The sequence below is a fragment of the Balaenoptera musculus genome, chromosome 2, assembly GCF_009873245.2.
Source record: "Balaenoptera musculus isolate JJ_BM4_2016_0621 chromosome 2, mBalMus1.pri.v3, whole genome shotgun sequence".
Classification (NCBI taxonomy): domain Eukaryota; kingdom Metazoa; phylum Chordata; class Mammalia; order Artiodactyla; family Balaenopteridae; genus Balaenoptera; species Balaenoptera musculus.
Genome location: NC_045786.1, coordinates 113,241,639 through 113,253,786, shown reverse-complemented (window position 1 = coordinate 113,253,786; position 12,148 = coordinate 113,241,639).

The following is a 12,148-nucleotide window of genomic DNA, read 5'->3' as shown; positions in this document are numbered from 1 at the left end:
GTCAGATGAAAAGAGAGGCAGCTGCTCTTTCAGAAAGGTACACTGTGCTCAGTACTATATATAGCATGTTTGTAAAATGACTTACAACCACATAAGGCAGTTACTTTGTTAAGCAGTCCACAGGGTATGTTTTAGAATCACTGTCTTTTGTTAGCTGACACAACAGAGAAAGATGCCCTTTGTAGCCACCCAACAAGACGGCTACAATCCAATGCTTAACAGAGAAGGATTTATAATAGAGCCACCCTCAGCTCCCAGGTTGTCTGAAAAGGATCCAACAAAATGGCTCTGTGCAGGGCCCTTAGGAAAGGAGGGTCATCTCCCTCAAAGTGCAATTGTCTTTTTAAAGATGTTTCTCAGGACAAGGAGACCACAGTTTCAATCTGGATTTTAAATGAAGCAAGTGTGATAATACATTATGAATATGAGTTCTTGATATATACCACCTACCTGACAAACCTAAATATATCCAATATGGCAGAATATACAACTTAAACTGATTTTAGAATTTTGCATAATTTTAACATTTCTAATAATCTTTTAATGTTTTTAATTGTGTAAAAGTATCCTGAAGATAACTGGCACAGAGCACAATTACTATAAATACAATTAATAAAATCTTTCACTGATTCACCAGTTTATATAGAGTTATAGCGCCATCCTATGGGGTAGCATGCTCAGCTACTAGCCATTATGTGTTTCATGTTAAAATGTTTATTGAAGGCTTGTGGTATATCTGGTACTGTGCTGGGAAGGTATTGAGGTTACAAGGACAGAACACTGAAGAAGTCACCATCCCTGACTTCAGGGAACTTACAGTCCAGTGATGGAGACAGACAATTAAATAAATAAGTAATCACTGTAATCTGTGATAAGGTCTTTGAAGGAAACATATAATGCCCTGCATTGGGATGACCAGGGAATTTGATTCAGAGAAGGCTGTAAGGAAATCCCTTTTTAGCTGAGACTTCAGAGATAAGAAGGAGCCGGCCATGTGAAGACCAGAGCCTTGTGGATGGTGGGGACACAGAGAATTCCAGGCAGACCAATGGCATGTGCACAGGTCCCGAAGTGGGAAAGATGTCTCAGGTCTGAGGGCTCAGAAGAAGTTCTTTTACGGCTGGTAAGGGGAGAGGATCACGAGAAGAGAAAGGAGAGGTGGGAAGAAGACCAAGCAGGTCCAAATAAGTCAAGGTAAGATGTCCAGCAAAAAGCAGTAGGAGAGCGTGATGGTCTGATTAAGATATTAGATTTTTAAAAGGTAATTATCTTGTGAGAGAATAGTCAGAAGGGGCAAGATTAGAGATGGTGGGAACAGGTGGGAAGTTGTGGTCATTCAGGCAAAGGGGGACGAAGTTGGGTGGAGTGTGGCTATGGAGAGAACTAGGGTGTGGATTGGGGGGATGGGAAGAAGTCAGCACATCTGAGAAATATTTTGGAGATAAAATGAAAGGATGTGTGTGCATTTTGTCTTTCCAACTAGATTAGAACCTCTTAGGGAACAGAAACCATCTTTAGACTTCCTATATACCCCATCTGTACATTATAGGCTCTTCAAAAGTATTTTTGAAGTAACTGATTTGAAGTGTCAGACATGCAGTTGGAACTGGGACACTTGCCTTCTGATTTCCACCTCCCTAGCCTTTCCATTACTGCAACCAGCTGGTCTGCCCTGAAGAGAACTTAATTTAATGTTGTTATAACAGGAGTGTGCTAGGGCCTGAGGCATCTCAGCCATAAGTCCAATGGGAAGAAACAGACAGGGTGTTGGTGGGACAGAGCCTCAGTAAGGTGGCCAGCAATCCATCACTTCCCATCCAGGGTCAAGCACAGACCAGCACCAACAGCTGGAGAGCACCCCTGCATAGTAGGCAGGTCACTGCCAAGGGAGGGGTGCAGAGTCAGCCAGGCTCCACACCAGGAGGATCGAAGCCTAGTCCTGAGGACAATGCCATCAAGTTTCTGATTTACTTCCTCCTCTTGTCATAAGTAATCAGAAGCTGGGGTGACCCTAAGGAGCCAATGTGTAAAGAAGCATAAAGGGAAGGCAGAGAATTCACTCAGCAAATATTTATTAAACACTTTTTATGGCCACGCACTAGTCTAAGTGCAGGGGTAGGGCAACGAACAAAAGTTTCTGCTTTCAAGGAGCTTATATTCTAGTAAGGGATACAGAAGAAAAACAAAATAAATAACATATTAGATTAGAAAGAAGTGTACGCTATGAAAAACTAACAAACCAGGACAAGACCTGAGTCTTACCTGTCACTCAGATTTGTACTGCCGCTAAGGCCTTCAATCTGAAGTCCCTCTCTAGAGCCACCATATATCATGGGGAGGCAGGATGGCATGGGGATGCTAGAATCACAACAATGAGGAGAGAGAAGAGGATGGCAGAGTTCCAAGCCACTGAGAGCTAGTCACTACATCTCGTCCCATTGTAAAACCAAAGGATTAGTATAGACAATCTCTAAGGCTCCAAAGCCCCTAGGATTGTAGTATTCTGTTCTTCTGTTGCTCTTCAATCCCAACCAAGTCTCTTCATTGCTGTCACCGTGACCTTTAGTTCCTCTGTATTTTCACAGCGCACTAGCTCTCTTCTGTGTGTGCATGTGGCCTGTATCTATGTGTACGCACATACATATTTACACACACATGCAAGTGAGGCAGAAGAGAGACACATAGACCAACCGAGATTAACATTGCTGGAGTTGAAATGAGATCTGTGAGCTACGTACTCAAGTTCTCCATGAATGAGGATATAAAAGTGAATGTGAGGGGTTTATCACGCTTTGATTTTTGAAAATTACTCAAGAAATTCCAGAGGGGTATGTGCAAAAACTCCAATTAAATAATACATGTTCTGGAAGAGGAAAGGAAGAATAAAGCCCATTTGCTACTGAAGACACCAGCAAAAGTGTGTTTTTAGTATTCCCAAACCAACAGGTAGGAAAGCTGATTCTATTCTCTGATATTAGAAGCCATTGACCAGAGTCTCAACATGGCAGACCCCACACACACAGAGGCAGCTCTGGACACTGTCCCAGAGAGTCTCAAATCTTCTTGATTCTCTCTTTCTGGAGAATAATGGAGAATGATGATTTCCTCAGTGGCTGTCAAAGTGTGGTTCCCAGACCGGAAGCAGCATCTCCTATAATTTGTCAATACTGCAGAATCGCGGGGCCCAACCCAGACCTACCTTATCTGACTCTAGGAGTGGGCTTCAGCCATCTGGTCTAACAAGACCTCCAGGTGAACCTGGTTTATGCTGAAGCTTAAGAACCACTGACTATAATCATTTCACAATATATGTAAATCAAACCATTGTGCTGTACACCTTAAACTTATACAGTGATGTATGTCAATTATTTCTCAATAAAACTGGAAAAGAAAAAAAACAAACACCAGCTAAGCCCAAAACTTCCCTCCAGATCAGGAGACAATCTGGAAGCAGGAAAGAAGCAGAGACACTGAGCCAGAAATCAGAAGTTACTTCGAGAAACAAGGGACCCTTGTATAAACGCCTTGTTTTCAACAATTAAATTCTTCTACTAAGATGGTCTTTGGTGAAAACGTCAAATTAGTTTTCCTAAATCACCAGACAACAGCTCCAAAGAATGCACAAGGTTATAGACATTATGAATAGTGTTTAATTTTCCTGGACTCAGTTTTCAGGCAAAAAGAAAGCTAAAATCTTTAACCATATGATGATCACAAAATCTTGCATTTTGTTCTGCAGGAGAGGCTTCCAGTCACCTCCAGCTACAAGGAGCACCAGCAGCCTAGGAGAACATGTTGGCAAGTGGAGGGAGACGTGTGTACTAGACGGTGACATGAGGACAAGAGACATGGATATAAGGGTCAGCGGATGCAACTGAATCACCACCATACAGCAGCAATCCTTTCAATTACTATACTATACTATACTACACAACTACAATAGCAATGGTCCTCAGTTACTCCAGAGGGCAACCGTGGGTTTGATTCAATCATGGTAAAATAATTAATGTTTATAATGATGACAACCACTTCCTCAAGAAAAAGCTAAGTTGTGTTCAGCATGTTCCTTAAAATGACCAGTTCCAGGGGCTTCCCTGGTGGCGCAGTGGTTAAGAATCCGCCTGCCAATGCTGGGGTCACAGGTTTGAGCCCTGGTCCGGGAAGATCCCACATGCCGTGGAGCAGCTAGGCCTGTGCACCACAACTACTGAGCCTGTGCTCTAGAGCCTGCAAGCCACAACTACTGAGCCCACATGCCACAACTACTGAAGCCTGCAAGCCTAGAGCCCGTGCTCTGCAACAAGAGAAGACATTGCAATGAGAAGCCCTTGCAACCAGAAGCCCGCGCACCGCAACAAAGAGTAGCCCCCACTCACCACAACTAGAGACTCGCCACAACTAGAGAAAGCCCGTGAGCAGCAACGAAGACCCAACGCAGGCAAAAATAAAATAAATAAAATTTAAAAAAAAAAATGACCAGTTCCATTAAACACTTTTAAGTGATGCTTAAGGGATGAACTTTAGTTACCCGGAAAACTAACATATAAGACGTTTAAATGTGTTTGTCAACAACGTCAGATAAATGAAGTCTTTTGTCATTTCTTTTTAATCCTAGAGAGAGAAGGGACAATGGAAAGAATACTGATAAGGAATTTGAGGCCCAGCAACTAGTTGTGACACCAACAGACTGTGACAAGGGGCAAGCTCCTAAGCACTTGGACTGTAATTTATCTGGGCAGTTTGTTCATTTCTTGAAGGAGGGGGAATAGGTAAGCTCTAATGTCACTTAGAACTTTAAAAATCCTAATTTATTATATGAACTTACACTTTAGTCTCACCACCAGACCAGAAATGTCTTCCCTTAAAACCATCTCACTTAAGAATCTATAGACTCCCTCAGGAACCTGTCCCTGTTGTACTCTCTGTCATCAGAAGTTAGAGGATTTAACAATTCACCTTAAGTGGTTACATTTCTGAACTTCAAGATTCTCGGAAAAGGAATGTCATATTACATTGTATTTTTTTTCCAAGAAATTGTTTAATCTGTATAAGTTCTTTGACTCAGTCATTAGCAATCTTTGTGCCAAGATAGCTCCTAATCAAATTCTGGCAGAATATAAGTACCATTGAGAAGAAAGCACACAGATCTTTCTTCTGAGAAGTACGTATTTTTCTTTCTGGTTGAGCAATGTTATGCAACAAATGCTTCCAACTGGCTTTCTATCAAGAAAAATCATTAAAGATGAAATGCTCTGAGGGACATGATCATAGGAGCCTGAGATGCTTGTAAGTAATTACATTCATGCTGATAATTAGAAGAAATAGTCTGTGTAGTGGATATAGTACAATCACCTTTCACCGATGGTCTTGGATTTGATTTCTCCAAGGAATGCCAAGAAAAGCCTTTATTTAGCAGCAGTTTATGCATCACTCAATCCACTTATTTTGTAATGTAAAAAGGAGAGCCTGAAAAGAGAGAATGGGCACCTTGACATTTTAACTGCTTTGTTTTTAATGAAAATTCTCTTCTTTGAAGTGAATATAAAGCAGGTATGGGCAACAAGCCAGAAAGGGCTTATTTATCACCTAATAGCCTCACATGTCCTAAAATGCCTCCACGTAGCCTCTAAAATGTCCTTATTAGATTCCTCCACTAGCTGGTATAACCACACTTTTACAAATTAAAGCATTTCTCAACAACCAAAACAGTGGCACATACACAGACACAGGAAAGGGTGTACTCACCCCCAACTTTGGTGCCAGGTCCCAAGGCTCAGAATTTCAGAATAAAATTAGCCTCCAAAGCCATCGTAAAGTAAATGTATATACATGGAGAGAGCAATTTATCAGAATTGGTGTTTCTCCCCCAACAGCACATTGACTGTGGTGAACTTGGAATAAAATTGACAGTAATTCTCTTTTTTATTTTACAGTGAATCTGTTGCCTGTAATCACTGTGGACGAAAATTTGTTCTAATTTCACTTCTTAATCAAATGGACGTTCAAAGAGCAGAGAGGGCACTAAACCAAAGAGACACTTCTAGGTCCTTAGCTTGTCTAAAATAGTCAACACCATGCCTCTCCCCCGCTCCTTCAAACTCGAGTTTGGATTCCCAATGGCTTTCTTTCCTAGCTCTCATTTGCTCTATTCCCCTTCACTGGCTCCCCCTGCTGCCCTTACCCTTTCCTCTGAGCTCCTCCAGGGTTTTCTCCCCAGCCCTTTCCTCGTCCTAAGACTCTCTCCCCAGGAGCAGGCAGCATCTTTTAGTGACATCAAATAAACCTGGGAGCAAATCTCAGCTTTGCCATCCTCCTGTTGTGTGACCATGGGCTTCAGTTTCCACTCAACTCTTCCCTCACTGGGTCCGCCATGAGGATGAAATGAGAGCAGCTGTCTACACACTGGACAGAAAGCCTGACTCATAAGGGGATACTCAGAGAAATGATGTTCCTCCTCTTTCTCTTCTTCTCCAGGCAAATGCTTTCACTCCCGCAGCTATAAAACACTCCACAGAAAATTCTCTAGTACATGAGTGATCCCTATATGTAGTGATGACTAAATCTCTGTGGTCAGCTCATATCTCTGTTTCCACCAGCCTGCTGACATTGGGTCCACAGGAACCTAAAGCTTGTCATTATCACCTCATCTACTCTACTTTTGTGAATTGAATTGTGTTCCCCTGAAAATTCATATGTTGAAGTCCAAACCCCTGGTACCTTGAATTTGACATTATTCACAGATGTTATGCCAGAAATAGAGTCATTACAAATGTAATTAGTTAAGGTGAGGTCATACTGCAGTAGCACAGGCCCCTAGTCCAATATCACCGGTGCCCTTATAAAAAGGGGAAATTTGGACACAGGTATGCACACAGTAACAATGCCATGTGAAGACTGGAGTAATGATGCCACAAGCCAAGGAACTTCCAAAAGCTAGAAGAGAGGCCTGGAACAGGCCTAGAGGCTTCAGAAGGAACCAACGCTGTGAAACCTTGATCCTGGACTTCTGGCCTCCAGCACTGTAAGACATAATTTGGTCAAGCCACCCACTTTGTTGTATTCTATCAGCACTAGGAAACTAATACACCCACCCCAAGACCCCCGACCCCAGCACAGTCCTGCTCCCAAGTTCCCCATTTCAGTGATAAACCATGAAGTCATCTTCCCAGCCACCTGGGTTTGGGTCACCTTTGACTCGTCCTTTCCCCTTCAGCATCTCATCCGTCTTGCACCAAATCCTTTCAGCTCTACCTAGGAAATAACTTTCTCATCCCTTCCCCCCTTCCTACTGACACAGGCAGAGCTGGCCTCATCCTCTTTCATCAGGCAACAACATAATTGGTTTTCTGACCTTACTGTACTTCATCCTCTTTAATGCCGCTTCCACATTGCCACCAGACTCACTTTTCGAAATCACAGATCACAGACCTTCAATGGCCCTTGCAATTTGACCTCAATCTATCTTTTGCTTCTATCTTACAATGTTCTCTTTCTAACCTCACCTCCACCCCTTGTTCCCCACTAAAATATCACATCACATCTCCAGACACTCTGGGTAACTCGACCATCCCCGACACCTCCATGCCTATGTGCCTTGGCTGGTGCTTTTTGATCTGCTTGGAATGCCCTGCGTCTTCGTCCTTCAAAAGTCAATATATTACCCAGTCTATTAAGGATAGGGACAAGGTAAAAAGAAAAGGCTGGGTATTGGTGAGAATCAATCAATGAGCAACAGTTAGAAGGAAAAGATTTTTTCATTTTGATTGTAAGTGTCATTGAGTGTCTTTCAAACACCTAAATCTCTAGGTCTGGGAGACGGTTCTTGTATGTAACTAGCCAACTATGATAGTACGTCTTAGCTCACACGTTGATGACACCATCAGGTTTGAAACACTGAGTATAAAATATCTCTGCTCATCCAATGCCAAAACCAGGTAGGAAAAATTCTATCATGGCTAGAATTTAACAAATGCCTGGAATGAATTATGCCTTCAAGTTAGCAACCTATTTGCCTAATTACATTACAGCAAAAGTTACATTCTTTTGCAAGAATATTTCATTAACATGAAAAATATAAAATCCCTCTTGAAAATTTTCCACATTCCATACCATAGGAGGCATTCCATTTTTAGATTTCATCCTCAAGTCTATGATTTCCCCAAAACTCTGCCAGCTATAAGGTTTTTAGCATCTCCTTCTCCGGGAATGTTGTAAGAAGTTGTTTTGCCAAGGCTTCTCACTCCTACCATAAGCCCCTTCATCCCTCTCTTGAACTTAATAAAAAGTACAAAAGTTGCTAAATCTAAAATCTAGACTATTCTACCAGCCAAAGTCCCCATATATGCTGTAGAATGCAGCTGGGCTTCTTCCTAACACTCTGACCAACTCCATGGAATGGATTTAAGTTATGTTGTTATTTCTGGGGCCCTTGAAAAAAATATCTAACACATATATACCTCACGTGAGCACACAAAAAGGATGTGTCACTCACATTCCACAAGCAGTTCAGTTGAATCCCGGATTCAACCCTAAACCCAATCACTTTCCCATGGCAGGAAATGAAACCATTGATATTTTCTTACTGTTTGCTCACCCCCTTCCCCGATACGGGCACTGTGTGTGGCCTGTGCCCCATCCTCTATTGCATCCTCCCGGTTCCCTTCATGATTCAACACCAGTAATTCCCTTCTGCCACTCTGGCAAGGGGCAGGGGGGCACAGTGGGAGTGGGGACACGGAAGAAAAACTATTTTCAGAAGTAATTTTACAAAGTGCCACAGTCAAAGTGGTGAAATGTAACTATTTATAATAATTATGATAATAAAGAGCATTATTACACCGTTGACCTTCGAGGTTGTAAGAGAAGCTTTCAGCCTACTACATGAACTCATGAACAATGACTTTTAAAACCACATGCTCTTCTCACAAGCCCATCCCTGGACCCCATGCCAACTGCTCGTTTTCCTCTTATTTGTTCAAGTTCAAGTGGAGGGAACATTGTGAGCTTAAATTTGGTGCAAAATAAAGCAGACATTCTATTAATTGCAAAATTAAAAGCTCTTCATTGAAGAATGGTCCACCATTTTCAGGCTGACTGCCCCCCTCACTCACTGTAATGCAGAGCCTGCTTATGTGACTGTACATGTTCTCTTTCTCTTTTTTCATTTCATATAGTCATGAAGTTAGGAGGAATACATTTTCATTCAATGAATTTTAGTCATTTCATTTTTTAACTCAACTCGGGTGTTCTTACTTTTTACAAACTATGCTTCCACTGGTAATTTTTTAATGAGTTTCTTAAAGTTTTTTTCTAAGTTTTGAATACAGCTTCTCTCCGAACTGAAATAGACCCTGTTTGCCAAACTGCAAACTACTGGTCAATTTGCATATAGGCCTTCATGAGGCCACCAAGAGAAGCAAACCTGAAGTGTGCTTTCCTCTCATCCTGAGGCATTCTCAAGCACTTCCTACCTTCACACACACACACACACACACACACACACAAACAAACACACACACACAAACCCCACTTAGTGGCATGTTTAGATGCCTCTAAGCTTTTAGAGACATTTGTTTGGGACTCCAAACGGTACTGGATTTCACACCCAACACTTAATTTCCTAGTGTTGAAGATAGAAATCCAAATATGAAAATTTTTACATTGCTAGGATTTGAACATATGCTTATGTCAGACCTATTATTGCCTCAATAGGCCTCTGTTGATACTGTGAAGCTATTTTCATTTTTTTCCATTGTCTTCCTACCTGCTGATGGGTGAAAATTAAACACAAGTACTCTGTTTAAAAAGACAACTATGGGTGGACCTTCAAGATGGCGGAGGGGTAAGACGTGGAGATCACCTTCCTCCCCACAAATACATCAAAAATATATCTACATGTGGAACAACTCCTACAGAACACCTACTGAACGCTGGCAGAAGACCTCAGACTTCCCAAAAGGCAAGAAACTCCCCACGTACCTGGGTAAGGCAAAAGAAAAAAAGAAAAAACAGAGACAAAAGAATAGGGACGGGACCCGCACCTCTGGGCTGTGAAGGAGGAAACCATTCCACACACTAGGAAGCCCCTTCACTGGCGGAACGGGGCGTGGAGGAGGGAAAGCTTCAGAGCCATGGAGGAGAGCGCAGCAACAGGGGTGCAGAGGGCAAAGTGGAGAGATTCCCACACAGAGGATCGGTGCCGACCAGCACTCACCAGCCCGAGAGGCTTGTCTGCTCACCTGCCGGGGCGGGCGGGGGCTGGGAGCTAAGGCTCGGGCTTCGGAGGTCAGATCCCAGGAAGAGGACTGGGTTGGCTGCGTGAACACAGCCTGAAGGGGGCTAGTGCGCCACAGCTGGCCAGGAGGGAGTCCGGAAAAAAGTCTGGACTTGCCTAAGAAGCAAGAGACCATTGTTTCAGGGTGCATGAGGAGAGGGGATTCAGAGCACTGCCTAAACGAGCTGACGGGCCTGAGCCACAGTTATCAGCGTGGATACCAGAGACAGGCATGAAACACTAAGGCTGCTGCTGCAGCCAATAAGAATCCTGTGTGCAAGCACAGGTCACTATCCACACCTCCCCTCCCGGGAGCCTGTGTAGCCCGCCACTGCCAGGGTCCTGTGATCAAGGGACAACTTCCCCAGGAGAACACACAGCGCGCCTCGGGCTGTTGCAACGTCATGCCGTCCTCTGCTACCACAGGCACACCTTGTATTCCAGTTATGACTACCATACCCCTCCCTCCCCCTGGCATGAGTGAGCCAGAGCCCCTTAATCAGGCGCTGTTTTAAACCTGTCCTATCTGGGCAGGAACAGAAGCCTGAGGGTGACCTACATGCAGAGGTGGGGCCAAAACCAAAGCTGAACCCCAGGAGCCGTGCAAACAAAGAAGAGAAAGGGAAATCTCTCCATGCAGCCACAGGAGCAGTGGATTAAATCCCCACAATCAACTTGAGGTACCCTGCATCTGTGGAATACCTGAATAGACAACGAATCAACCCAAAATTGAGTTGGTGGACTTTGGGAGCAACTGTAGACTTGGGGTTTGCTGTCTGCAACTAACTTGTTTCTGATTTTTATGTTTATCTTAGTACAGTTTTTAGTGCTTGTTATCATTGGTGGATTTATTTCTTGGTTTGGTTGCTCTCCTTTTTTGTTGTTACTTTTCTATTTTTTATTTTAATAATTTAAAATTTTTTTTAATTTTAATTATTTTATTTAATTATTTATTTTCTTTCCTTTTTTCTCCCTTTTCTTCTGAGCAGTGTGGCTAACAGGGTTTTGGTGCTCCAGCCTGGTGTCAGGCCTGAGCCTCTGAGGTGGGAGAGCCGAGTTCAGGACTTTGGACCACCAGAGACTGCCCGGCCCCACATAATATCAATCAGCGAGAGCTCTCCCAGAGATCTCCATCTCAATGATAATACCCAGCTCCACCCAACGGCCAGCAAGCTCCAGTGCTGGACGCCCCATGCCAACCAACTAGCAAGACAGGAAAACAATCCCACCCATTAGCAGAGAGGCTGCCTAAAATCATAATAAGGTCACAGACACCCTAAAACACACCACCAGACGTGGTCCTGCTCACCAGAAAAACAAGATCCAGCCTCACCCACCAGAACACAGGCACCAGTCCCCTCCACCAGGAAGCCTACACAACCCAGTGGACCAACATTAGCCACTGGAGGCAGACAACAAAAATAACGGGAACTACAAACCTGCATCCTGAGAAAAGGAGACCCCAAACATAGTAAGTGAAGCAAAATGAGAAGATAGAGAAACACACAGCACATGAAGGAGCAAGGTAAAAACCCACCCAACCAAACAAGTGAAGAGGAAAGAGGCAATCTACCTGAAAAAGAATTCAGAGTAATGAGTGTAAAGATAATCCAAAATCTTGGAAATAGAATGAGAAAATGCAAAAAATGTTTAACAAGGACCTAGAAGAATGAAAGAGTAAATGAACGATGATGAACAACACAATAAGTGAAATTTAAAATTCCCTAGAAGGAATCAATAGCAGAATAACTGAGGCAGAAGAACAGATAAGTGACCTCGAACAAAAAAGAGTGGAAATAACTACTGCAGAGCAGAATAAAGAAAGTAAGAATGAAAAGAATTGAGGACACTCTCAGAGACCTCTGGGATAACATT